Raw genomic sequence first — 25,004 nt, 5'->3', positions numbered from 1 at the left:
AAGGGATCTAAAATTCATGATAATCGATCAAGTTGTTCAGCCAAAGAGGGGAGGTGATAGGCACACACTCCTAAAAAGGAGAGAGAGTGGATTCACAAACATGGAGCATTGGGGCCGTATGGCCTCAATATTGAATATAAAGTTACTAGTGGTATGTATAGGAGATGACTTGCTATTGAACTGCCAAATATATCCTGTGTTTGCATCAACATGTACTATATGAGACTAGTATCTAATGTTCTGTTTTTGCTTAATTTATAGATCTTGTGCAAAAGGATGCCGGGATCCATGTCATGATCGGTTGATCACCCGAGCAATAACTAGAGGGTCGTTATGGGAGGTTTTTACTTATATATTTATCCATATGTCTGAGGAGGATACCACAAGGAGAGTCTCCAGGCATGTCTAACCAGAGGGCACGAGAGTACCGCTATGGACTCATCGCCAGGACGAGAGGAGCGCAATAACTGTGATCACTTACCTGATCGATGCGGTTTAGCTCCTGCTCGGAGTGAGACCCAGGCTTGGGACTAATTCACACCGAGAAGTCCGAGGCATCATCTGTAGGTTGGGAAGACGAGCCAACATGAGACACAGCTACTCCATTAAGTGGCCCTCCTACAAGACAGCTACAGCACTCCCCTGGATACGACCTGACCATAATATCTTCATGCCGCATTGCCTACAATGTGAATGAAAACCTGCAGATAGATAGATAGATAGATAGATAGGAGATAGATAGATAGATAGATAGATAATACTTATCAGCTGCTGTATGTCCTGCAGGAAGTGGTGTATTCTTTCCAGTGTGACACAGTGCTCTCTGCTGCCACCTCTGTCCATGTCAGGAACTGTCCAGAGCACAAGAGGTTTTCTATGAGGATTTGCTGCTGCTCTGGACAGTTCCTAACATTGACAGAGGTTGCAGCAGAGAGCACTGTGTCATACTGAAAATAATACACCTCTTCCTGCAGGACATACAACAGCTGATAAGTACTGGATGACTTGAGTTTTCTTAAGAAAAGTAATTTACGAATCTTTGTCACTCTCTGACACCAGTTGATTTGGAAAAAAAAAACAAATTTGTCGGAGTATCCCTTTAAGCCTCCATTGATGTACATACAGTATCTGCACCATGCTTTGCCCTGTTAGTTCTTTTTGGGGAGCAGGGATAGGTAAGGTAACAGGTGTTTGGGCAATCGATAGCCGTCAGCTGTGCACCGCTATTATATGTAGTGATGCGTGGTTGGCACCCAGTGATTTTTGGTCCTAACCTAAGCCAACGATCAGCCGATTATCGCTTCATCAACTGATCCTTGTCTCTATTACATGGAGCGATAGATAGATAGATAGATATATAGATAGATAGATAGATAGATAGATAGATAGATAATATTTGAATGTTTTTATCATTTGCAGATTTCGGCTGTCCTCAGTATCCCATTCTGGCAATGGTTTCTACAAAGATTTGGCAAAAAGATGGCAGCTTTTGGAATATCTGTAAGTATTACTGCAGAACCTGGCACTGTATAAGTGTATAAGTTCTAATAAAAAACACATGCTGGGTACAAAAAGCCACACACCTAACATGTAACCAATCTAGTACTTACGACGCTAAGGGCCCTACTCCACGGGCCGAGGAGGGCCCAATCTACGATGTAAATGAGCGCCAATCTGCTATATCGCCGCTCGTCTACTGGGCCTATTCCACGGCCCAATGATCATTGAGCGAGGGCTGCAGGGACATTGTTACCGATGTCCTTGCAGCCCTTGCAGCATACATTACCTGTCAGGTCTTCTGCTCCGCTCTGTCTTCCTCCCCGGGTCCGGCGAGCTCTAGCTTCAGAATGGCCTGTCAGCTGGCTGTGGCGGTCCTGGCCTGTGATTGGCTGAGTGGCCTGTCAGCTGACAGGCCATTCTGAAGCCAGAGCGCGCGGGACGCGGGGAGGAAGACAGAGCGGAGCAGAAGACCTGACAGGTAATGTATGCTGCTGCTTCTCAAATCGTCGGTCGCCCGCCATGCACCGCTATTCCACTGTAGTGATGCGCGATGGGGGAACAATGATTTTAGGTTTGGCCCTAAATGAACGATCAGCCGATGACACGATCATCGGCTGATCGTTCTCTCTATTTCACCGAGCGATAATTGGCTGAATGGGGCCGATTATCGTTCCTGTGGAAAAGGGCCCTAAGATTAATTAAAGAGTTTGTCTCCCCCCCCCCTAACCCCGTCTATATACCCTATTAGGCATTATAAACATAATACTATATAATATAACATCATAAACTCACCTCTATGGGCAGGAATGTGGAGCTGCTAAGTAATTGTGGTACTCGACCAGTGACGTGCTGGGCTGTTACTGGTGACACCACTTCTGTGATGGTTGGTCGGTTGTGTTGTACAGCTCTGCCAGGGATGGTATGTGTGATGCCAGTGATAGTCCAGCACACAGGTGCGATGTTGGTACCTGCTTTAGTGTTGTGGCTGGCTGTACTTTCCCAAAATGGTCGGTGACCTTCCAGGCTGTGATGGGTTCCTTGGGCTCTTGTCACGGCAGTACTGAGTGGCAATTGACCCACCTGGACTATCGGTACTGCCACCCACAGAGAGGGGAAAAATGACCCAAGGTGTGTGGCGGATGTGTATAGGTGCTGGTGCGGATGGAAACATGACTGAGTCTCAGTGATAAAAATAGAAAAGCTTTACTGTGCAGTCTCTGAATAATATAAAACACTTTGGCAGCAAATAGATAATCTGGATACGGACTTTAGTGCTTAAAGTGTCACTGTTGTTTATTTTTATTTTTTTGCATAAATCAATAGTACAGGTGATTTTAAGAAACTTTGTAATTCGGTTTATTACCTGAAAAATACATTTTTATCATGCGAAAGCAGTTTGAAGCTCTCCTCCCTGTCTTCATGGTTCTCTTACAGAGAGGGGAGGGGTTGAGGGAGATGAGGAACCAAAACAGGACAACAAAGAGTTAATTTACAGCTACATCACCAGCTATCTCCTCTGAAGCCAGCACTGACCTCTCTGACCTCTGAATACCGTGCCCAAAGTAAAATATGTGACGTAAAGACCTATAGTGTCTGGTAACAACTGTTTGACACAGGGGGCGAGCAAATACAATATTTTGGCACCTCTGGTATCCTCTTTACCATCCTATGTTAAGGACACGAAAGATATGGTTACAAAATTAATGGATCTAACTGTGAACGAAAATACAGTGCTTGCCAGTCTGGATGTGGAGCGCCTATATAGCAATTTACGTCATAATGTGGGGATTCAGGCCACCTCTTATTTTTTGAGCACAAAAAGCAGACACTTTCGGGCACATAATACTTTTGTTGTTGATTTGTTAGAATTCATTTTGACACACAATTATTTTTTGTTTAATGGACAATTCTATCATCAAACACAAGGCACTGCTATGGGGTCTTCTTGTGCATCAAATAATGCTAATTTGTTTTAAGGGTGGTGGGAGAACACGATTGTTTTTGGTGATGATGATTTGAGTTTGTTTACGTCACATATTTTACTTTGGGCGCGGTATATCGAGGACATCCTCATCCTATGGGATGGCGATATGTCCTTATTACAGGTATTTGTTGACACTGAACAGAAATGATATTGGGATGCTTTTCACGTATGAATTTGGTGGCCGGAGTAGTAATTTTTTGGATTTACAGATCTATATAGACAATGCTCTCTAAATCCAGACTGGTATCTACCGCAAACCAACATCTGCCAACTCTCTGCTCCAATGGAAAAGCTGGCATCCTGGGTCCCTGCGACGTAGTATACCAATTGGCCAATATTTAAGGGCCCGTCGCAATTGCTCGGAAGAGCATAAATTCCAGCTGGAATGTAAAAATCTCTATCAGAGATTTCGGCATAGGGGGTACCTTAGTAAACATCTACGGATGGCATATCATAGAGCTTGCAGTAGTTATAGATCTAGCCTGTTACAGAATACCCGTACTTGTGAGACGGAGAAGATGATTAGATGCATTGGCAATTATGATGGTCATACAGATAAAGTAATGGCAATTCTGAGGCGGCACTGGCATTTGTTGAAGGCAGACACAGATCTAGCCCCCGTGATTAGTAAACATCCGTGTGTGACTTTTAGGAGAGGTCCTAATCTTAAGGATATGTTGGTGCATAGTCACCTTCAATCTACATCTGGTCCGCGCACATGGTTAGAGAGTAACGTGAGGGTTTTTTTTCTGTGTGGTCATTGTGGTCTGTGTAGACACATGACCAAAACCAAAATATTTCGAAACCCTGTGGATGGGAGAACATATGAAGTTAGGCAATTTCTGAACTGTAGTAGCAAAAACGTGATTTATATTGCACAGTGTACATGCCCACTAATATATGTTGGGAAGACAACTCAGGAGTTACGTTGAAGAGTGTCAAAACATATGAGCACTATCCGTACAGAGTCAGATACAGCTCTGGCGAGACATATCCAACATATTCATGGTGGTAGAGTTGATAATATCAAATTCTGGGGCCTTTGTCAGATGAAATTGGGTCCACGTAAGGACGATATTGATAAAATTCTTTTGAAGGAAGAGGCGAGATGGATATTTCACCTCCAGAGTCAAGTTCCTCTGGGGCTGAATGAGGGCTTCTCATCTGCTGCTTTCCTCTAATATTTTTGTAAATATATTTTTTACCTGTGAGCAGTAATGTTCTTAGGTATAATACAGTAATATATCATTTGTGAACATAAAATTGTTACCATCTGGCTTTTATATGTATTTGTTTGGCCTTGATTTATGATTATATCACTGAATATACATATAGGTATATATATATATGTGTGTGTATCCATTGATTTATATACTTACCTGTGAATATACTGCTATATATTTAAACTTCTTATTCTAATAAAAAACCATTCTACATATTACATTTATTAAGCTATAATGGTGTCTATTATATATACTAAATGATAACAATAGTGGCACCATGATTTTGACCAGTAGCGGTATATTCCGCTTTCACCAGAGACTAAGTGTGCTGTCATGCGCACCACAACTGGAATAATGGTTTTGGACCTAAGTGTGGTGACATGCGCATCGGATGTCGGCAGCGCGCTGGGTTCTAAGTTAGATGTCATGCGTGGAATATAAGAGGTGATACGGTCATGTGACAACTTTGGATCACGTGCTCATTGACGTTGCACTGTTGTCACTTCCGCCATCATACGATCATGTGACAAGGACATGTCATGTGACTGCCAGTTTCTGTGACGTGGTTTGACGCGATCTGATGATGCGGCAATCGGTGAGTGGCGGTTTAGAAAAAGAGGCGGATGAGGACAATGTCTTTTTCCAATAGCGAGTATGCAGGAGTGCACCTTATAATAACATGTCCAATCATTGGCCAACTATAAGTGATTGTTTGGGGCGTTACTAACGGCTATATTAATGGGTACACATATAAATAGCAGCCAGTATAGGTAACCAGTGTTGCCTATTTTTCTCCTAATGACATTGCTGTTGCTATGAAACATGTAGAGAGTGGGGCACGATCTGTGTTTTATTCCCATATACCCAGTCCTATAATACTACAGTGCAGTTCTGCAGGCTGCACTAGTTTAGTGTTGGATATTAGGAGGAGGATATTTATATCCTTAGTGATTTAGTGATATGTCTGGGTGTTATGTCATTTTAACTAACTAAGTTCACTAATAATATTTTAAGTAAATCATTAAAGCTATATTTTATTTTGGGGGGTTATTTTTGTTTAAAGGGGTATTGTACCCCAGGCTTCGGCCTGTGGGTTAAGTGTTGCGTTGTTCTAATTGGAACCCCTGACCCACCCGTAAGAGGGGTGTGTTTACTGATCTTATAGAGGCGTCACAGCAGCACAGAAGATGTCAGGAGAGGAGGGTGCTGATCTTATATGGGAAGTCACAGGGTTCTGGCAGCACAGGGGATGTCAGGAGAGGACGGTGCTGATCTTATAGGGGGTCACAGCAGCACAGAGGATGTCAGGAGAGGACGATGCTGATCTTATAGGGGAGGTCACAGCAGCACAGAGGATGTCAGGAGAAGAGGGTGCTGATCTTATAGGGGAGGTCACAGCAGCACCGAGGATGTCAGGAGAGGCCGGTGCTGATAGTATAGGGGAGGTCACAGCAGCACAGAGGATGTCAGTAGAGGAGAGTGCTGATCTTATTTCGGCCACATACATTGGCTAAATCTTTTTTGTCTACGTGAAATATATAAACAAGTTGGCACATTAAATGTTCTGCATATTGTCTATAGTAATTCTCGTCATAGGATTGGTAGGTAAAAGCTTCAGACAATGCACATTTAACACTGCGGCGGGACAGTGCACTGATTGGCTGTGAACCGCAAGACTGAGAAGCAGGCGGGAGCGCAGGCAGGTAAGCATGATCTGTTCAAGACCTGGGAGCTAAGTAGTTAAATATACACTGGCTACATTCTCGCAGTGGAATGAAAATCTGGCCGTAGGCCATAACATCACAGAGTATCGCAGCAGATTTCACTAAGAAACGTACTTGTGAATCAACCCTAAGGAAATGTATAAAATCGATCGCATCCTTGGGGTGCTCGGCTGGAGCATTTCATTGGGGGAGCTGTCTTGAAAAGGTTGAGAAAGACTGTACTAGAAGACCGCCGCTCTTATGCTTCTGTGTGCTAATAGACATTGTTATAATCCAAGTTGCACCAAATGATGGAATAATATACATAGTAGATAGGAAGCAGCTAGATGGCTTCTGGGGCAATACAGGCAGCACATTAATACAGATCTATTTCTCTGCTCTAATAGAGGGACAGAGGGACATGGGTCAGAGGTAGAAACCATCACTCCCACCATCTATATTTTCCCGGCCCCCCCCCCCCCTCATCAGTATACGCACCAACATAGGGCTGGACACAGCTCATAGTGACCATATAGATATAGTGAATAATTGTACAGTGAGACATAGAAATGATGAATAGATTAGTCTGGTTATATCCAGACTTACACCTAGCTCTTTCTTCAATTTTTTAGTGTCAGCAGAACTTGAGAATATGGATCCGTGACCTCAGAATATATCCTGGAAGAAAGTATCTCTGGAAATGGTGCGAGGTAAGCCAGTCATTATGTGGTCATGCTTTATAACCAGTGGCGTAGCTACAGCGGTCGCAAAGGTCTCAGTTGCCCGGGGGGCCCGGCATGCCCCACCACCTGTTTAAATTCCCAAGTTGTTTAGCACAGCTGCTTTGCATCACACAGACCTCAGGCAGCTGGTGAACTGCCAGCGCCGAAGCAGGGTGGGGGCCCAGGGTCCCGGCCACCATCTGCTGCTTACCTCTCTGCCACAGGACGTAGCGGCAGAAGAGAGGAAAAAGCTGCACCATAGAGGCCTCAGGCAGCAGGAGAGATGGTGCCGACCCTACACCAGAGGGAAGACAGGAGTAGCAAGGCAGCATCTTCTCCTCTGAAGACTCTGGATGGCACACACCCAGATGGCAGGGAGGGTCACCTACTGGCTCAGCTACATGGAGACTGGAGGCAGAGTGAGGAAGGGCCCCTCCCCCCACAGAGCCGTCCTGACAGAGCAGCAGCTGTAAGGAAACACTCTGCTTTCTTCTCTGGTTTCTAGTAGCTGTGAATGGGGGCTATGACAGGGACTGCACAGTTACCCTGAGGTGGGGGCAGCAGTCCTGTCATGGCCCTGGATGAGGGAGGGAGAGGAGGGGCTGTTCTCTGGCTGCTCCTGTCTCATCCCCTGTCTCCTCACCTGTAACCCAGCAGGTCAGGCTTAACCCTTCTTCTGCTGCTAATGTAATAGACATATCTGGAGGAAAGTAGTGAAAGGGTTAAACCTGACTTGCTGTAATAAAAGTCACAGATAAGGAGACAAGAGCAGCCAGAGAAGAGAGGGAAGTGTATGTTATGTGTTCTTAAAGGGAACCAACCAGCCCAATCGGGCTGATATGGTTCCCTGAACTGCTGTATACAGCTCCTGCAGCATCTGCGGCACGTACCGTCTGCGGCTGCAGCAGTAGCTCTATACCCGAAAAAAGGACTTTACTCTCCCGGGCGCGTGACAGACGCGGGCGGGGAAGTAGTCATCTGGGCGGCTCCCCACCCGTGTCTAGTCACCGCTCTCTGCCTGTCAGCGTGCTCGGAGGGGATGAATGACAGGCAGAGAGGTCCGTTACTGGCCTCTCTGCCTGTCATTCGTCCCCTCCGAGCACGCTGACAGGCAGAGAGCGGTGACTAGACACAGACGGGGAGCCAACCAGATGACTACTTCCCCGTCGCTGCCTGTCACGTGCCTGGGGGATTAAACTGCTTTTTTTCGGTTATACTTCCTGCTGCAGCCGCGGACGGTACATGCCGCCGGCTGCTCAAAGGCTGTATACAGCGATTCAGGGAACCATATCAGCCTGATTGGGGTGATTGGTTCCCTTTAATACACCATACACATGTGAGGGGAGCAGATCATAGCTAGCCTTTAACCCCTTAAGGACCGGGCCTGAAATGGCCTTAAGGACAGAGACAAATTTTATGAATATGACCAGTGTCACTTTATTCATTAATAACTTCGGGATGCTTTTATCTATCCAGCCGATTCTGAGATTGTTTTCTCGTGACATATTGTACTTTACATTTCTGGTAAAATGGAGTCGATACTCATAACAAATCTTTATGAAAAACACCAAAATATCGTGAAAAATTTTGAAAAAATGCATTTTTCCAACTTTGAAACCTTTCTGCTTATACAGAAAATGGTTATGCCACATAAGTTATATATTAAATAGCATTAGCAACATGTCTACTTTATGTTGGTAGCTTTTATTAAACTATATTTCATTTTTTTTAGACAATAGAAAGCTTAAAACATAAGCAGCAAATTTTCAAATTTTAAGTAAAATTTCAAAATCAGATATTTTTAGGGACCTGTTCAGGTTTAAAGTGTATTTGAGGGGACTTTATGTTAGAAAGCCCCACAAAGCACCCCATTTCAGAAACTGCACCCCCCAAACTCTGCAAAAGCACATCAAGAAAGTTTTTTAACCCTTTAGGGGAGTCACAGAAATAAAAGTTAAGTGTGTAAGAAATTTGAAAATTTTAATTTTCTGTGCAGAGATTTTATTGTAATCCAATATCTTTCATAATGATAAACCTATTAGCAGAGAATTGCACCCCAATATTGATTGCCCCATTTCTGCAGTTTATAGATATACCCCATATGTGGCCCTATTGCACTATTTGACACAACCACAAGCCTCAGATATAAGAGAGCACCTAGTGAATTTCAACGCCTCCATTATATTTGGTCATTTCTGACTGTACCACTTCAGGTTGGCAGAGGCTCTGGGGTGCCAAAACCTTAAAAACACCCCTAAAGGGACACCATTTAGAAAACTACACCCCTCAAGGAATGTAACAAGGGGTGTGGTGAGCATATGCACCCCACAGGTGCTTCACAGATTTTCAGAACAATGTGGTGTAAAAAAGGAAAAATTCAATTTTTTACACTAAAACGTTGTTCTAGCCTTCATCTTTCATTTTTACAAGGGGATAAAAGAAAAAAAAACACCAAACGTGTAGCGCAGTTTCTCCCGAGTACGGAAATACCCCACATGTGGACATAAAGTGCCAAGCGGGTGCAGGACGAGCCTCCAAAGGGAAGGAGCGCCAATTGGCTTTTGCAAGCTGGATTTTACTGGAATGGATTTCAAGGGTCATGTCGCATTTACAGAGCCCTCGTGTTGCCAAAACACTGGAAACCCCCCACAAGTGACCCGATTCTTGAAACTACACCCCTCAAGGAATCAAACAAGGGGTGCAATGAGGATATGGACCCCACTGGTGACGGGCACAAATGTGGAACAATGTGCCGTGAAAGTGAAAATTTTCATTTTTTCACTTTCACGGCACAAATGTGCCCGTCATCAAGGGGTCCATATCCTCACTGTACCCCTTGTTAGATTCCTTGAGGGGTGTAGTTTCCAGAATGGGGTCACTTGTGGGGGGTTCCCAGTGTTTTGGCAGCACAAGGGCTCTGTAAATGCGACATGACGTTCATCATCCATTCTCGCCAAATCCAACCTCCAAAATCCAAATGGCGCTCCTTTTTTCCGTATTTCCGTACTCGGGGGAAATTGCTCTACACATTTAGTGTTTTTTTTATCTTTTAACCCCTTGTGAAAATGAAAAAATCAAGACAAGATCAATGATTTAGTGTAAAAATTAAACATTTTTTACACTATATGTTAGTCTAGCCTTGATTTCTTTCCTTTTCCACAAGGGGTTAAAAAAGAAAGTGAACACAAAACATGTAGGGTAATTTCCCCTGAGTACGAAAATACCCCATATGTGGACATAATGTGCCATATGGGCACAGGGCAAGCCACCAAAGGGACAGAGCGCCATTTAGAGGCTGGAATGGAGGATGGAGGCCATGTCGCAATTAAAAAGCTCCTGTGCTGCCAGGACAGTAGAAACCCCCCACAAGTGACCCCATTCTGGAAACTACACCCCATAAGGAATCCAACAAGGGGGTACAGTGAGCATATGGACCCCACTGGTGACGGGCACATATGTGGAACATGTGCAGTGAAAATAAAAAATACAATTTTTTCATTTTCACGCCACAAATGTGGCCGTCACCAGGGGGCCATATCCCCGCTGCCCCCCTTGTTAGATTCCTTATGGGGTGTAGTTTCCAGAATGGGGTCACTTGTGGGGGGTTTCTACTGCCCTGGCAGCACAGAGGCTTTATAATTGCATCATGGCATCCTCTAATGGGAATGGCGGCCATACCTATTTAGCTGGGAAAAAGGGACAATTCTAATTTATTTGGGGGTATTAGGCCAATTATTAGTTTATAAGGTTGAAAATTACAGATGTCCATCAAATTCAACCTGTGTTGATCCAGAGGAAGGCAAAAAAAAAACCACGTGAGGCGGACGACAGTAGCCTCATCACAGGGGAAAAATTCCTTCCCGACTCCATATTGGCGATCAGAATAATCCCTGGACCAACGTGACCCCTGAAATAGGAATAAGGGACAGAATTTAGAAAATGTAGAACTCCGATGACGTGTGGTACGTCTTGAAGCGATCCAGTATGCAGAGGCCGGGGTGATCAGGACAGGTGTCACACTGGAAAATGGTGTCCTTCCTGATCCCCCTGTTACGCCACACTCTGCACTTCTTCTGGGGTCTCCTGTTTTCCAGTGTGGGGGACGTCACCAGGAAAATGTTTTCCTGGTGCAATACTGGGTCCTTGATATCCAGAAGCGCTGGGTCCGCTCCATGGCTGCAAAATATTAGGGCTCTATTACTGCTTCTGATATTTTCGGATTGTGCCGTAAGCTACAGTAGCTCGGGCAGCGAGGGACCGGAAGAGGGGGCGCTGGTATAAAGGTTATCCCCGTACAGGTTGTAACCTTTATCCAGCAGTGGGAAGATCAGTTCTCAAACGATCTTCCCACTAACTCCGAGTGTGGTGGGGGCATCTGGGGGCTGGATTCGGGTGTCCCTTCCTTCATACACTGTAAGGGTACGTGCACACTGCGGAATGGAGAAGGATAACCCTTTGTGCATTCCGCAGCTGGCACCCACCGGCGGACTGATGCAGGCATGCGTCTCCGCACATGTCATAGACTCCATTCTATGCACGGGCGGATTCCGCCCTCTGTCCAAAGATTGAACGTGTTGCCTGCATCAGTCCGCCGGTGGGTGCCGGAATGCACAAAGGGTTATCCTTCGCCATTCCGCAGTGTGCACGTACCCTTAATCTGTAAGTGTACCCTGAGGTACTCTCACAGAGTTTGGAGAATTTTATGCCATACCGTCATCTCTTATTGGGACGGTACTGGCAGAAAAGACGTGTCTGGGGGGCAGCGTACGCTACCCCCAGACACGTCACTGGATGATGAGGACGATGAGGCTGAATGGAGGAACGACGGATCCCCCCCATTCATCCTCACTGGCAGCTTCGGTGTCGGAGGCAATAATAACGTATGCCTCTGACGCCGAAAACACCCTGGGGGCCATCTTTATACGGGGACTACTATATGGGGTATGCAAATGTGTAATGTAATGTAGTGTAAAACTTTATTTCATGTAGTGTGGTGTTTTTTTTGACAGTAAGAAAAAATATCCCTACGCCAAGAAAGGAGCTGCTGATAAATGCCGCACTATCAGCAGACAGTGGCGGTAGGATATAGGGGGGAAAAAACTCCCTTACGCCAAAAAGGAGGAGTTGCTGATCAGCGGCGCACTTACGTGCGATGCTGATCAGCACTCAGCGGCGTTAGGGCGCAAAAAAAATAAAAAATAAAAATTGGAAAAAAAAAAATTAAAAAAATAATCTTTTTAACCCAAAGCAACTGATCAGTGAATGATATTCACTGATCAGCCGCTAGGGGGCAGTAGAGCAACGCCGCCGGAGATTGCCGAGGCCCGTGGACCCGAGCGTTTCCGAAGATTTCCGACGCTGGACGACCGAACCCGGAAGTGACCCGAAGAAGACGCGAGGACGGCGCGGACCGCAGATCTTTGCTACGGACGCCCAGATCAGGTGAGTATGGTACACCTGCACCACACACACCTGTTCTGTACCCCTCCGCTACCTAGCTGAGGGGTGCAGAACCCAGCAAAACTTTTTTTTACAGTATGATCGCCGTGATGGGCCGGCCGGTACTGGCCGGCCTATCACGGCGATCGTGGGGGTGGCACCGCGGCCATCTTTAGTGGGGACACTAATGGCGATTGGTGCTATCTCGGACAGCACCAATCGCCATTACTTTCCGGGTCACCGATGACCCGGAAAGCTGAATTTAGCTGCTATATGCTGATCTGTATTGATCAGCATATAGCAGCGATTGTCGGCACGGGAGGGGTTAATCACCCCCCGTGCCGACGAGCAGAAATGGCCTGCTATACATTATAGCAGGCCATCTTCCCCGACCGCTGTGTGTGAACAGCGATCAGGGAAACATCGGGCGTAAGTATACGCCCGTTTGCGTTAAAGCCCACCCTGCGGGGACGTATACTTACGCCCGATGTCGTTAAGGGGTTAAGTGTACCTGTCTTTATAAAAACAAACTTTTGACACGTCTCTATGATGTCTCCATGACGTCTTTATGAAATGTCTAATGTTTTTCTTATAATGACAGGTAGACTTTCAGCATCCCACCACAAAAGAGATGCTGACATAGTGTGGCCCCATTCACTTCACTTGCCATAATGTCAGCTAGTGATTGTTTGGGACACTCTCCATTGATATATACTAATTTACCTGGACTCAGTAGTGCTGTGTACAGTCCTACTGCATTGATGATTATTTTTTTTGTATTTTGTAGAACATTGGGAAGGGGAGCCCCGAGGTGGAAAAGGTTGGGCAACACTGCGTTTACACAGACAGATTTATCTAACAGATTTTTGAAGCCAAAGCCAGGAACAGACTATACACAGAGATAAGGTCATAAAGGAAAGACTAAGATTTCTCCTCTTTTCAGATCTATTCTTGGCTTTGGCTTCAAAAATCTGTCAGATAAATCTCTCTGTGTAAACACACCCTAAGCCATAATACACACATTGCTTCTTCCTAGCAACTAACCCCCGGTCTGATGGTATATGTTTAGTGAGTATATTTTTTCCCTGTATACTGGGGAGGGGATCAGTGCACCATGTCATTCCTTGGTTTATGGTTTATGTTGTGAGAGTATTTGTTCCCAGTTTGCTGCTATTGTTTGGTAACTCTATGACTGTATGTTAGAGGTACAAGGAGTTCCAGTCTTTGCCTTAGGAAACAAAAAAGCTAGAAGCAGTCCTGCGTACGCCACCATCACTAAATTATCACATTTCTGAGTGTGGAGAGGGGGTCGGGTTGCGGTTTTGGAGTCGCATGGCCCTGTGTGGGTGTGGGGTGTGGGGGCCCAAGTTCACTTCTTGCACCAGGGCCCATGAGACATTAGCTACGCCCCTGGGTTAGGTCTTGTATATTTTTTGCTGGTGTCAGACACCCATTTAGGGTAGATGGTTGGGTATTATTTTGGTTAGGAGGAGATTGTGTGACTACATGCAGATGGTACAGTTATGTGTGGGCGGGAGTCCCTGTCACCAGTGGGGGGATGTTGGTGATGCACAATGTCTGGTTTGGGGGTCGGTCCGTACTCATGTGACCTATGGGTGGTCATTACTTGTCCAATCAAAGAAGGGAGGATAGCCCCTGGTAGCAGTTCAGGATGTGTAACCTGCCCCGGATACATACATAGTAGAGGTCATATAAGGATCTTCTGTATAGAAACATAGAAGATTGTCGGCAGAAAAAGACCACTGGGTCCATCTAGTCTGCCCTTTTAGTATTTTCTTTCTTATTATCTTAGGATAGATATATGTTTATCCCAGGCGTGTTTAAATTCTGTTATTGTAGATTTACCAACCACCTCTGCTGGAAGTTTGTTCCAGGTATCTACTACTCGTTCAGTAAAATAATATTTTCTCACGTTGCTTCTGATCTTTCCCCCAGATAACCTCTCACTGTGTCCTCTTCTTCTTGCTAAAAGCACTTCCATCCCGAACCTTATTTAGTCCTTTAACATACTTAAATGTTTCAATCATGTCCTCCCTTTCTCTTCTTTCCTCCAGACTATACAGATTCAAATCATTAAGTCTTTCCTGATATGGTTTATGCCTCAGACCCTCCACCATTTTTGTAGCCCGTCTTTGGACCCGTTCTATTTTATCAATGTCCTTTTTTAGGTGAGGCCTCCAGAACTGGGCACAGTATTCCAGATGTGGCCTCACCAGAGCTCTATACAGCGGGATCACAGTCTCCCTCCTTCTACTGGTTATACCTCTAGCTATACACCCCAGCATGTGATTTGCTTTCCCCACCACCTGGTTGCACTGGTGACTCATTTTAAGGCTGTCAGAAATCACTACCCCTAAATCCTTCTCTTCTGAAGTCTTTTCCTACACAGTACTGCCGATGTGATACTCGGATAGAGGATTCCTCCTCCCAAAGTGCATTATTTTACATTTGGAAAAGTTGAACTTCAATTTCCAATGTTTGGACCACTTACCTAGCAAAGCTAAATCGTTTTCCATATTACTGACACCTCCAGGAATATCAACCCTATTGCACACTTTTGAGTTCCAGCTGATGTATATACTCTATTATACTTTGCACCGCAGTTCTATGATTTGTACACCGTGCTAACCGCTGTGTCTATGGAGCAGCCGGAGCAAGATCCGCTCCCTCCGACCCCCCCTTACCATAGCAAGCCAGACGCTGCTTCCTGCATCTGGGCTGCTATGGATGACAGTGATCAGGCCCCTGCACTGAGGCAGGGACCTGATCAAATGAATGAGCTGTCAGCTTCTGCGAGCGGGCGGCGGCTGGGGGCGGCGGTTCGGTGGGCTTACTGTGATGGATATCCAAATGTACTGATTGAATACATACATGGAATACTTTGGGGAGCGAGGACACTTGTTCCCCATAGTAGTCCATAGATGTATTCATTCAATAAAGCATACTGTACATTACATTAGTTTACATAGACTTCTACATATAGAGCCATCCCCAAACCCCACCCCCCCCCACCCCCGCTGGACACTGTATAGGAATTACATCCTTCGTCGTGACGTCACTGTTTCTGAGAGAATTCTAACACTCCATGATCTACTAAATTAAGGGAAATAGCCCTATATGTGCATTTCCTATAATTAATGTACATTAGAAATTTGTCTAAATTTCCATAAGTAATAACATATCAAAAAATAATTTTGGCCGGACTTCTCCTTTAAAATTTCTGCTAAACACCTGAAGGGTTAGTAAACTTATGATATATTACTGTGAATACTTTCAGGGGTGCAGCTTTTACAGTGGAGGGATTTATGGAAGTAACTAACATACAGGCCCCACAAATCCACTTCAGAACTGAACTGGTCCCTAATAAAATCAGAGCATGAAAATTTGAAAAATCACTGCAAAATTTTGACGCCCTCTAACATCCTAACAAGTAAAAGGACGTTCACCAAATGATAAAGCAGACATGTTGTAGATGCTGGAGTAATAATTAGTTTACGTAATATGACTATCTTTCTTAGGAAAATAGAGTTTTGAATATAAAGAAATGTAAATTGTTAAAATTTTTGCGCAAATCTTGTGTTTTTTTTTTTTTTTTTTTTTACAAAAAATTACTGAGTGTATCAACCAAAATATACCACAAACATAAAGAGGAATATGTCACAAAAAACAATCTCAGAATAACCGTGATAATTAAAATCATCGCAGAGTTATCACTACATAAAGAGAGACAGGTCAGATTTGAAAAATAGGTCCTGGGCATTAAAGAGTCACTTGCAGAAATCAATAGTCCAGGCGATTTTAAGAAACTTTGTAATTGGGTTTATTAGGCAAATATGCCATTATCTGCATTTAAAAAGACTTTCCCCAGGTCCCCCCTCCCTCCTCTTTTCCATTCACTGCAAAACACAGTGGTACCTCGGTTCTCGAACATAATCGGTTCTGGAAGGCTGTTCCAGAACCGAGCTGTCAGTTCCCATAGGGAACAATGTTAAACTGAATAATTGGTTCTTACATTCTGTGGGTCAGGTGCAGAGCATCCGGCCCACAGAGCGTAGAAACACTCCATATCCCCCGCAACAGTGAGAGGCAGGAGCGGGCGGCTATGTAAACTCCTCTCAGCTGACGGGGACACCCTGTAAAGAAGCGGGGATTCCCCTCATTATGATGGGATTACCCACTTCTTTACAGGGTGTCCCCGGCAGCTGAGAGGAGCAGGAGCTTGGCGGCAAGTTTAAATAGCCGCCCGCTCCTGCCTCTCACTGCGGGGATCACTCCTGCCTCGCACTGCTCAGTCCCCTCTGACCTGCTCTCCACATCCCCCCGCCGGCCCGGAGCGCTTCCTTCTTCCGCCTCTGAAGGGTGAAGGAGAGTCTTCAGAGGTAGATCATGGAGTGCCGCCCGCTCCTGCCTCTCAGTGTTCCCGAACACCTAACTGTCAGCTGAACATCAGTTCAGCTGACAGTTATCCCCCTGGTTTTGTTCGGATACCGAGCAAAACTTCAGGGGGAAATTTAGCTCGAAGACCGAATAGTTTGAACTCCGAGGTGTTCGGGAACCAAGGTTTTACTGTATCAGGAAATTGTGACTTGTTGCCTCAGAGACAACCTTTCTGTTCTATAGAGAGGGGAGGGGGAGGAGGGATATGAGTCGGCAGCCAGAGGGGAGAACAAAGGATTACAGGCACTGAGCTGGGTGACAGCGTATTCAGAGGTCAGAGAGGTCAGTGCTGACTGTCAGAGGAGATAGATCATGTAGTTGTAAATTAACTCGTTGTTGTCCTGTCCTAGTGTCTCATTTCCCTCTCTCCGTAGGAGAGCTTCAAACTGCTTTTTCATGATAAAAATTAATTTTTCGGCTAATAAACCCAATTACAAAGTTCCTTAAAATCGCCTGTACTATTGGTTTCTGCAAAAAAATTTTTAATGACAGTGACATTTTAAGGCCAAAATAGGCTGCGGAGGCAAAGGCTTAAAAGGGACTTCCAGCGAAAAAGAAAAAAATCTTTCAAATCAACTGGTGCAAGAAAGTGCCAGAGATTTGTAATTTACTTCTATTTAAAAAAAATCTCAAGTCTTTCAGTACTTATCATCTGCTGTATGTCCTGCAGGAAGTGGTGTATTCTTTCCAGCCTAGAGAGCAGGAGAGGTTTTCTATGTGGATTTGTTACTGCTTTGGACAGTTCCTGACATTAACAGAGGTGGCAGCACAGACTGGAAAGAATATACCACTTCCTGCAGGACATTCAGGAGCTGATAAGTACTGGAAGACTGGAATTATTTTAATAGAAGTAAATTACAAATCTATATAACTTTGTCACACTAGTTGATTTGAAAGAAAACATTTTCTCTGGAGAATTTAAACTAGTTGAGCTTAGATATATCACCACATTGATATCATACACTAACTATTATTGACTATATGAGTGCTATTATAATGTTAGTGTACAGATCCTATACAGAGCTGGTATCTGACCACTGTATGGCGGTATTATTGGTTATATGAGTGCTTGTATAGTGGTAGTGTACAGATCCTATAGCTGGTATCTGACCACTGTATGGCAATATTTTTGGATATGTGTGTGTTTGTATTGTTGTAGTGTTGTACAGATCCTATGTAGACATTGTATCTGACCACTATATGGCGGTATTATTGGTCATATATGTGCTTGTATAGTAGTAGTACACACATGATCATGTCATTAGGTAAATCCTAGCTATTTTATTTTTCTTGTATTGTTCATAGTGTAATTTACAAATGAATGTGAGTAGGGATAGATGGCTCCATCCTAGATGTTGTGTGACATTGTGTATTTTCTGTCATATGGCAGGGATTATATTGAATAAGGGCTGCTGGGATGTCACTGCTATTTAGTCCCAGTCCAGCCCAGGGCCGTTTTAATACATTGGTGGGCCCAGTGCACAGCCCTCAAGAGTGGGCCCCCCCCCCTTCCCTTTCGGCACATTGTTTAATGTACTGAATTTGCCCCCACACTGTATCAAGAGCCCCAATATATACAGTAGTTACCTTATAACACTATTTCCACCATACAGTGATTACATATTACATAAAAACTGCACTAAACAAAACAGAAAGATATCACCAATGATACCATTACATAATACTGCCACATCATGACCCCTAACACTACAACCCTATAACAGAGTGCAGTTACATCCAGTGACTCACCGGGGGCGTCTTCTCCGATCAGAGTCTGTCACCTTTTCTTTTTCTCTCCATCCAGCCTGGGCCACCTTGAAGTCTTCCCCTGGCTGTGAATCTTCTCTCCAGAATCTGCCAGACAAATATTTTAGGCTCCAACACATACAGTAGTTAGGTCCCTTGTACCCCTATACAGTAGTTACACCCCTCTGTACCCCTACATAGTTACACCCCTCTGTTCTTCCATAGTTTTAAGGTGTCCCTGTAGTATATAGCCCCTCATGTGCTCCTCCAGTTATATACAGCCCTCCTGTGCGCTCGCCCATTAGTATATAGCCCCCCTGTGCACTCTCCCCAGTAGTATATAGCCCCCCCTGTGCTCTCCCACAATAGTATATAGCCCCCCTGTGCTCTCCCACAATAGTATATAGCCCCCCTGTGCTCCCCCCCAATAGTATATAGCCCCCTGTGCTCTCCCCAATAGTATATAGCCCCCCTGTGCTCTCCCCCATAGTATATAGACCCCTGTGCTCCCCAATAGTATATAGACCCCTGTGCTCCCCAATAGTATATAGCTCCCTGTGCTCCCCAATAGTATATAGCTCCCCTGTGCTCCCCAATAGTATATAGCCCCCTGTGCTCCCCAATAGTATATAGCTCCCCTGTGCTCCCCCATAGTATATAGCCCCTGTGCTCCCCCATAGTATATAGCCCCTGTGCTCCCCCATAGTATATAGCCCCCTGTGCTCCACCATAGTATATAGCCCCCTGTGCTCCCCAGTAGTATATAGCCCCCTGTGCTCCCCATAGTATATAGCTCCCCTGTGCTCCCCAGTAGTATATAGCTCCCCTGTGCTCCCCCATAGTATATAGCTTCCCTGTGCTCCCCATAGTATATAGACCCCTGTGCTCCCCAGTAGTTTATAGTCCCCTGTGCTCCCCCATAGTATATAGCTCCCCTGTGCTCCCCCAGTAGTATATAGCCCCCTGTGCTCCCCATAGTATATAGCTCCCCTGTGCTCCCCAGTAGTATATAGCCCCCTGTGTTCCCCAATAGTATATAGCCCCCTGTGCTCCCCAATAGTTTATAGCTCCCCCTCCTATATATAAAAAACAAACACTGTTACTCACCTAGGTCCACGCGTTCCTCTTCTCTTCCCTCTTGTGGCCGCACTTCCTGCAGTCACAAGAGGCTGCACTCCCCTTACCCTCGCGCCGACGCTTCAGTGACGTCGGGCGCTAGAGGGAGAGTGCGGCCTCTTGTGACCACAGGAAGTGCGGCCACAAGAGTGACTGACAGGGAGGGAGCCAATGGCTCTCTTTGTCAGTGTCGCTGCTGCTGCAGCGCTGAAGCGCCGCAGCAGCAGCGGGCGGGGGCAGCGGCGAACGCCGGGGCCCTGCAGGGGCCGGCCTGCCTGCTCGGGGGGGCCCCTTTAACCATTGGGCCTAGTGCACGTGCACCATGTGCCCTCTGGTTAAAGCGGCCCTGGTCCAGCCCTGCTCCTAGGTCTGGATGAGTCCCGTACACTAGCTTCCATACCTATTCTAACTTAGGGGTTATCCAGGATAAGAATAAACACAGCTACTTTCTTGCAAAAACAGCACCAGTCCTGTCCTCAGGTTGTGTGTGGTACTACAATTCAGCTCCATTCACTTCAATAGAACCGAGCTGCTAAACCTCAGCCAAACTGAGGGCAGGAGAGGTGCTGTTTCTGGAAGAAAGCGGCCATGTTTTTCTAAGTCTGGATAACACTTTAGTCGCCTTCTGACATGAGTCGCTCACCTTCAAGCGCTGCACTTGTCTGGATATTCTGATATCTATCTATTGCGTTTTTATGAGAGAGAAAAGAAGTAGATTTCCAGCCCTTTCTACTGGGTGCCTTACTTAGTCTGGCCTCTCCCCTTTGACCTTTCTGGCACGGGAGACCCCACCAGGAGCATTAACTCCAGCCAGCTTAGCTCAATGGATCACTAAGGCACGCAAGCTCCCTCACCACGTCAAGGTGAAGGCACAAAGAGGGAGCCCTCCCACCCTCCCACAAAGCTCTACGAAGTCTTACGGAGCTTGTGCTTCACCAGAATCTGGTGGTTTTAGTTAAGTCTAAGTTGATTTAGTTGGTTTAAGTCTTGTCTGGTTAAGATTAAATTCTGATGCTTAAGTTAAGTTAAGATTAAGTTAAGTTAAAATTTAGATTGGAGCAGAGATCAGTAGAGGTGATGATCTACATGTAGATATCGTCGTCGTCATCATTATCAGCATCTTCTTTGTCAGTAATGACAGGATGATATTGATTTGACCACTCCGGGCACACAAAGCTGAACTTATTAAAGATCTGCTGATCTTCAGGTTTGATGACGTCTGGTGGTTCAGCAAATTTCATAGGTTCTTCAGCATTGAGGTCAACAGACGATGTCATCATGATTGCTGGTGGAAACATTCTCCTGGCTTCCACGTCCTCCCAATTGATATCCGAGAAGAATGGATGGCTCCTGATGTCCTCTTTGACTCCCAGCCGCTCAAACTGGTCTTTACACAGCAGGCTTTTTAAGATGTTAACTGCGTCATCAGTAAGGGACTTTGGGTAGTCTGGAGTATGACAGAGGACAGAGATATCTGTTTCGTGCTGGCTTCTTCCATAAAATGGACGCTTGAAGTTCAAGAGATTGTAGAGGATGACGCCAATGGCGAAATAGTCGACTCCTCTCCCATGTAGCTGGCGTTTTATCATCTCTGGGGCTGCATATCCTGGTGTACCTCCGCACACAGTTCTGGTCAGGTTATAGACATTTCTCACAGCAAAGCCGAAATCTGTTATTTTTATGTGGCCTTCTCTGGTGAGAAGTATATTTTCTGGCTTCAGGTCCCGATGGATAATATTTCTTCTGTGCAGGAACTCTGTGCCACATACCACTTCGGCTGTGATGAACTTTACTGTGTCGGTATCAAGAGGCGAGTGCTTTTTGACAAATTCAAACAGGTCCCCTCCGGTGGCCAGTTCCATCACATAACAGGCAAAGTTCGGTGTGTGAAAGGCGGCCAAGCCATGCATCAAGTATGGGCTTCCATGAGATAGTTGGAGGACGTGGCGTTCTCCGAAGCTGACGTGCCTCTTCTCTGTCACTTTAATGGCAACACATTCACTGCGGATGATGTCTTTTGCCAAGAGGACTTTACCGAAGGTTCCTTCTCCCAGTGAATGGTAGAAGGTGAAGCAGTCCAATGTTAGGGGGACTGTAACAGGTGAGGTGTCTTTAGAGTTGTCAGGGTCTTCTTTGGATGTCGGATTCCTGATGTTACTAGGTCCTGGCATTTCACAGGAACGTTCTTCATTGAGTTTACATGTTCCTCTCCATTTTGACTTAGAGATCCATTCCCAACATTTTTGCAGTTGGGCTAAGAACAGGATCTTGGCACTTTTATTGGCTTTGTTGTCCTTCTTCGGTCCGTCGTCGCCCTTTTTTGGTCCATCGTTGTCCTTCTTCGGTCCGTCGTCGTCCTTCTTCGGTCCTTCCTCTTCGGTCTCCTGTTGTTGCTTCTCTCTATATCGTGCCATATAGTGCTGGGCATACAGGACCTCCAAGCTATGAATCCGGTCACACAATTTCTGATATTCTTCTTCCATGGCTATATGGCCCACATAGTGCAAGGCACATACGTCATCCATGTTGTAGGTTTGGTCACACCATCGTTGGTAGTCCTCTAACGTGGCTTCTTGTGCAGCGTAGTATAAGGCCCTCAGGTCATCCAGGTTGTGGTACTGGTCACACAGTAGTTGGTGCTCCTGCAGTATGGCTTCCTGTATTCGGCTATCCTTCCAGCATGCTGGCACCTCTCCTTCCTTCTCATTTGATGTTCTGTTTTCTGTTACAAAGGAAAAGGATAGATGTGTGAATTAATAGAAAGAGGTCATATAGGGCATATAGGAGGTAATAATACTACAGAGGGGGCAAAGAGGGGTCCTATTTCCACTAAGGGGACACAGCATGTCATAATACTACAAAGGGGGCACAGAGGAGATTGTATAGTACAGAGGGGGCTCCGAAGCATCCTCTTATTACAGAGGGGGCAGAGACAGCTTTACTACTACACAGAAGGTATGGTGGGTCCAATTATCAAAGAGGGGCCCTAGTACTAAAGAGGGGACACAGAGGCATTGTTATAATACAGATACATCCTAATACCACAGAGGGGCCAAAACAGGTCCCAGTGCTATGAAGGGGGTACAGAGGGGTTATTATACCTCCCAGAGATATATATTAGTGGTATAGGGTTACAGAAAGTTCTTATGTTACAGAGGTGGCACAATGGCTCCTCATAGTACAGGGGGGAACATAGGGTGTCCTAAACTGTAGATGGCGCACAGGGAATCCTAATACTACAGAAGGCTCACAGAGGGTCCAAACACTACACAGGTGGTTCAGAGGTTCCTACATCTACAAGAGGGTGATGGGGTTAGTGATGTTACAGAGAGGGAAAGTGGAAAACATTGCAAATGGGTGTGAAATTCAGTCCCTAGTTTCTGGCCATATGCCATGTACTGCCGCTTTAATGACCTTTTGTGACCGAGAAAACCACAATGAATGTACACTGCAATACATTACTTTTACTATACATATATTATTATAGTATTGCAGTATATTGTACTAGCTGAGTCTGTTGGGAATGGAAAGTGGAATCTGATTGGTTGCTAGGGGCAACTGAGACAGTTCCACTTTCCACCATGTTTGGTGAACGTGGGGCACGAAAAAATCCACACATCCCACAATAAAAGATGATAAACTCCCATGGACAGCAGCTTCAGTTTATATTCCTGGGATATAAAAGATGGCTGCCTGCCTCACGCGTCCCTAGGAAGACTAGTAAAACTGGTCAACAAGGCCCCAAATACTAAAATTACCTAATGGGGTGGGGACAACAAAGGTGAGTTGTTCACAGGACACCATGCAGCTTAAGGCCACTACTGGAGGGGGTAACTACTGTGTGGGGGCGCTATTCCCATGAATCAGCCCCACTGTGTGTGTTCTATGGAGTCCTAAGGATGCATGTACAATTCCAGTTGTTGGTCCTACCTGTGGCGTCCATCAGAGGGAGGACGATGCTGTGACCGGAGAGGTGGCTGGAAGATTTCCTCTTCTTACATGTCATCCGGGCCCAGGCACTTTGCAGGCAGGCTAAGACGTGGTTCTTTCTTGGCTTCTTGGTTGTAGTTGGCTGCTCTTGGCCATCATCCTCATCTCCTCTGTCCTTGTCTCTCCTCTTGTCCTCTCCATTATTCTTCTCCTTCTCTTCTGTGTCTCCTTCTAGATGATTCCTCTTGTTTTTTGCCTTCATTTTAAGTTGTAAGTCAAATCTATATCGATGATCCAATCCAAGTGCTGATAGCAGTAAGCGAGAGCGATCCCTCCCATGTATCTCTGCTGAGTGGCAGTTAGCAACTGACGGAATGTTACCTGTGCAGCTAAGTGTACAATGTCTGTGTGATGTCATAGCCTTTCCTTTGTGATGTCATCATGTCATCAGCTTACCTTTGTGATGTCAGAGATCAACAGACTTCCATAGTCTTGTGAGTGAGGGAAGAAAACCAACATATATGTGGATAATGTGTATAGATACCATATATATATATATATATATATATATATATATATATATATATATATATATATTCTATTGGAAAAGGAAAAAAAATAATTTGTTCTACAAAAAAATAAAGAAGTTCTGTCTCCGTATCATGTTACAAAATCTGTGTATCTTACTATATAAATAACCAGAGCAGAAATAGGTCAATAGAATTTGGTTACCCGCTGTTCTCATGTATTTTGTGAAGTTATTAAAAATATTAAAATCAGGAATTTTTGTTAGAAATTTTATATTAAGATATATAAAGATTTTTTTTTCTGCCAATTTATCCCATTTTACTGAGACTGTTCTTATTACTGACCCCCTCTTCATAAATACACAATGATGGGGGGCTGTGGGTGTGTTTCTGTAAATCTTTTATTTACAAACAAATTATTACAACAATAATAATAATATAAATACCGTATAGCTGTAGGGTGTATAGACAGTATATACAAGTCCACCCAGGTATTAGCTGCTCCAGCCTCATTCTCCCCATACACATCAGTGTAATAACAGACACATGTGCAAACCACAACCACACTAATAACCCTCCTAACCTCATCTGTGCACAATACCCAACATCATATATACTAACCCCCTGGGCTGCTGGTATCATCTCACACCAAATAA

General features: G+C 45.0%; 1 pseudogene; it reads right to left on the bottom strand.

Moving 5' to 3' along the window:
- The window catches only part of LOC138770534 (gastrula zinc finger protein XlCGF26.1-like), a 28,122-nt pseudogene extending 4,225 nt beyond the window's left edge, over window positions 1-23,897 (bottom strand).
- Window positions 23,898-25,004: the final 1,107 nt, after the last annotated feature.

The sequence above is a fragment of the Dendropsophus ebraccatus genome, chromosome 13 (assembly GCF_027789765.1).
Source record: "Dendropsophus ebraccatus isolate aDenEbr1 chromosome 13, aDenEbr1.pat, whole genome shotgun sequence".
Taxonomy (NCBI): Eukaryota; Metazoa; Chordata; class Amphibia; order Anura; family Hylidae; genus Dendropsophus; species Dendropsophus ebraccatus.
This window is presented reverse-complemented; position numbering and strand designations above follow the sequence as displayed.